Source organism: Felis catus, chromosome B2 (genome assembly GCF_018350175.1).
Source record: "Felis catus isolate Fca126 chromosome B2, F.catus_Fca126_mat1.0, whole genome shotgun sequence".
Lineage (NCBI taxonomy): Eukaryota > Metazoa > Chordata > Mammalia > Carnivora > Felidae > Felis > Felis catus.
In genome coordinates, this window is record NC_058372.1 from 81,829,421 (window position 1) to 81,834,161 (window position 4,741).

Genomic DNA, 4,741 nt, shown 5'->3' on the forward strand with positions numbered 1-4,741 from the left:
ACTTTTCCCCATTCATTTGCTTATCACTTCACCACTACCACACTATTTTGATGACTGGAGCTTCATATTAAATCTTGAATTAGGTAGTGCTAGGCTTCAATTTTGTACTTAATTTTCAAAATTAATTGAACTCTTCTAGTTTCTTTGCTTTTCCATATGCAGTTTAGACTCAGGTTATTAATTATACACAAAGAAAAAGAAAAAGGCCACCTAGGAATTTGATTTGGGTTGGGTTGAATATATATGAATATATATATATATATATATATATATATATATATATATATATATATAAATTTAGAAATAATTTATTTCTTAATAGTATTCAGGCTTCCATTCTATGAACACTGTATATCTCTTCATTTATTAAATTTTCTTTGATTTATTTCATCAGTGTTTTATAGTTTTCAGCATGCTTGTTGTATGCATATTTTGTTAGATTTATACCTATGTATATCATTTATCTCTGTTGTAAATTTTACTGTACTTTTATGTTTCAATTCCCAGTTATTGCTTGAAAGTATATAAAAATACAAGTGATCTTTGTATATTGATTTGATATCTTTTGAACTTTCCAAACTGACTTATGAGATTTAGAAGCTTTTTAAAGATGCTTTAGGATATTCTACATAGACGTGTTGTTTGTAAATACAGATATACTTCTTTCCATCTTTCCAATCTATGTGCCTTTTATTCTTTTCCATGTCTTATTCAACTCTCTAGAACTTACAGTACAGTTGAATAAAATTGTGAGAAAGGACATTTTTGCCTGGTTCTCAGTCTTGTGGAAAAGCATTCATCTTCCATCTTCCATCTTCCATCATTAACTATAAGGACAATGCTCAGTTTTAAGTAAAATCCCTTTATCAGGTTAAGGAAGCCTTCCTTTACTGTTAGTTTCCTGAGAGTTTTAAATCATGAATAAATGTTGAACTTTGCTAAAAGCTCCCCCCCCCATATATTGACAGGATTAGATAATTTTCTTCATTATTCTGCTAATATAATGAATTATTTTAGTTGATTTTCTTTTCTTTTTTTTTTTTGGAGATCTTGCTTCTTTTTTAAATTATTTTTTTAATATGAAATTTATTGTCAAATTGGTTTCTATACAACACCCAGTGCTCATCCCAACAGGTGCCCTCCTCAAAAAAATATGGAACACTTCACGAATTTGCGTGTCATACTTGTGCAGGGGCCACACTAATCTTTTCTGTATCGTTCCAATTTTAGTATATGTGTTGCTGAAGCGAGCACTATTTTAGTTGATTTTCTAATGCTGAACCAGGTTTGCATTTCCTCAAATGAACCCCACTTGGATGAAGTCTATTTTTCTTTTTATATATTCCCGGATTTTGTTTGCTAATAGTTTGTTGAGAATTTTTGCATCTAAGATCTTATGGGATATTGGTATTTAACTTTCTTTTCTAATCTTTATTTGGTTTTGTTATTAGAGTAATGCTGACCTACTAAAAGGAGTTAGGAAGTATTTCCTCTTCTTCAATTTTCTAGAAGAGTTTGTTTTGATTTGGTGGTATTTCTTCCCCAAATATTTCTCAGAAATGACCTATGATGGTATTTAGGGACTGGACTTTTCTTAAGTGAAATATTTTAAATTATTAATTTAAATTATCTTATAGGTATAGGGACATTCTGTTTCTTCCTTCTGAGTGAGTTTTGGCAGTTTGTATCTTCCAAGGAGTTAGTTGGTTCATTGAAATTGTAGAATCTATAGGCATAGATGTCACTGACATCTATATTTTTATAGCATCAGTTTTGTTTTCATTGTTTTTATCTATTTTCATTTTTTAAAATTTTATTCATGTTTGCTCTTAATTTTATTATTTCTGTTCTTCTGCTGTCTTCAGGTTTAATTTTGGCTTCATTGTTTAGTTTCTCAAGCTAGAAGCTAAGGTTATTGATACTTTACTTATTTTTTCAAAACAAGTGTTTAGCTCTATTAGTTTTCCTCTAAACATTGGTTTAGATATATCCTATAAATTTTGGTGGGCTATATTTTAATTTTACTTCAGCTCAAAATTTTTTTTTAATTCCCCTTGAGGCTTTCCCTTTGAAATATAAGTTATTTCAATGTATGTTATTTAGTTTCTAAATATTTGCAGATTTTCCAAATATATTTTTGTTTTGATCCTCCTTTAATGCCCTTATGAACTTCTATTTGTGTTATTTTTAGTCTTTTTAATTTGCTAAGATTTTGTTTATGGCCAGAATGTAGCCTATGTTGATGAAGATTTCATGTGTACTTGAAAAAAATGTGCATTCTGCTATATTCTTTCAATAAGATCAAATGTATTAAAAGTATTTGTTATGTCCATCATATACTTACTGACTTATTTGTTCTGTTAATTCCAGGGAGAGAGAGAGAGAGAGAGAGAGAGAGAGAGAGAGAGAGAGAGAAAAGCTGAAATCTCCAACTATAATTATAGATTTGTCTATTTTTCCCTTCAGTTCTCTTGCGTTTTGATTAATATATTTTGAAGCTCTGCTTTTAGATATGTAATAGTTGATAAGATTTTAATTAAATATAGACTGACACACATGGATTTATCTCAAGATGATTCGGTATAAGAAATAAAAAAATTCCCATTTATAATTCTTTGAACATATGTTGAAAATTAGAGGCCTGTATCTTGTACTTCATATTAAGTCAGAAAACTTTTCATGGACATAAAAGAAATTAAATAGTCCTTGAAGGGAAGCTAATTCTATTCTGCTGTTTCTTTAATACGTCTGGTATCGCCAAACACTGAAAGCGTTTACCTTTTAATAAACGGGGTCAATTTTTTTTTTTTTTAGTAAAACTGAAGACGCTTAGTTATTTTGTGCTTGGTTCTTAAAATGACATATTTTGCTTATTTTTGAATATCTTTATTTATATACAGTTACCTTTAGAGATTATACTTGAAGGGTTTGGGAGATAGGATTTTAGGAGTCCTCAACATTCACACCCTCTCGTGTATATACACAATCCCTTCACAATCCCTTTCCCTTTAGTGTGGGCAGGAGATGTAAGTTTGATGGAATATCATTTCAATGATTACTTTACATTAAATCTAAGGGACTTTCTAGATATAAAGATGTTAAGTGTTTTGTAATCAGTAGACATTAAGTTAATTAAAGGAAGATTACCCAGGTGAGCCTGACTTTATCAGGTGAACTCTTTAAAGGAGGTTCTAGAGTCAGAGGAAGAAAAATTCAGAGAGATGTGAAACAGCAGATATGCTCTTCTATTGACCTTGAATGAGTACTTTAAACATTTGAGTTACCATAAATTCCTTGGTATAGTAGAGAAAGAATCTAAACCTTAGGGAGGAAAAAAATACTGGATTGGATTTGTCACACACACACACACACACACACACACACACACACAAACCTAATTATATTTCCTGAAAGGACTTGGAATATATTCACCAAAACACTGAAAGAATTTTACAGATTATGGAGCATTAGCATCTTGTAAAGTATTGTAGTGACTGTAATTGTGGCTGTATTGTAGTGACAGTGCTGCTGTCATTGACAAGATTTCTCCTATTTCATCGATTATAGCAAGCCCCTAAATGGCAGGACAAAGTAGTAGCATTTATGGAATATGTTATGGCATATGTTTTCCATAATATTGAAGAGAGCTAGTGTGGTACTCAGAATGGTCTGACTTACAGGGATATTAGTGGTGATAATTAATCATGGGAATCATAGAATCTCCTCTTTATAACCCCCAAAATTCTAAGACTAGAGATTCTAGGACCATGATGATCATTGCCACTTTCCCAGTACCCAGGCCTGAGTCAGTTCCTAGTTTTCAAGGGAGGCCTGACAACAAAGTTTGGTTTGAGTTCAAGAGCTGGCAAGAATGGCAATAAATGTGGATAAGGTTACTTTTCTTTTCAAAAACTTGATGGATTTTACTTAGCCCAATATACACAGAATATCACCATTTTCACCTTTCAGTGAGGCCCATCAGGAGCTGATTTTACACCTCCATTCAGAGACAGTGAGGCATTGTGAGTCCCAGTCATACTTTTGTTAGGGTGGTGTGGGTGGAGACCAATGAACTGCTGAACATAAATACCTGGCCAGTTCTCTGGCTATACTTCAAGAGTGGAATACCTGCTAAAAATAAAAAAACAAACTCAAAATTGAACCCACAATATTAGAATATACAAATTGTCCAGGATACAATAAAAAAAAAATCACTCATTATACCAAGAACAAGGAAATCACAACATGAATGAGAAGAGACAATGAACAGATAGATGCCAACACAAATATTAGAATACTTAAAAAGGATTTCAAAGCAGCTATAATAAAAATACTCCCACAAAGAATAGCCATTCTCTTGAGAAGAAAAAACGTAGAAAACCTCAGCAAAGAAATGGATGTTATAAAAAAGGAACCAAATGGAAACTGCAGTACTGAGAATATAATAACCAAAATTAAAAACTTGCTAAATGGACTCACTAGGAAAAGACAGAGAGTAGAATTAGTGAACTTGAAGATTGATCAATAGAAACAAAATGGACTAAAAAAAATGAACAGTGTTCAGGGACTTGTAGGAAAATAATGAAAAGCTATCATTTCTCCCACAGAGTGGTACTCATGGTGGCAGCGTCCACCTGCACAGTGGGAGAAGCCAAGGTCCCCGGCCGGGGCAGGGAGGAGGGGGGAGGTGGCTGCTTCACCTTTTAGACCTTTTTCTCTTGAAATGGTTCTGCTTTGCTCT

The 4,741-nt window shown here is 32.4% G+C and overlaps 1 non-coding gene across 1 annotated transcript; it reads right to left on the reverse strand.

The window, feature by feature from the left end:
• Positions 1–1,147: 1,147 nt before the first annotated feature.
• On the reverse strand, positions 1,148–1,254 carry LOC111560752. The gene has a single exon (XR_002742726.1). It is a non-coding gene; the product is annotated as a U6 spliceosomal RNA (small nuclear RNA).
• Between the last annotated feature and the right edge of the window lie 3,487 nt (positions 1,255–4,741).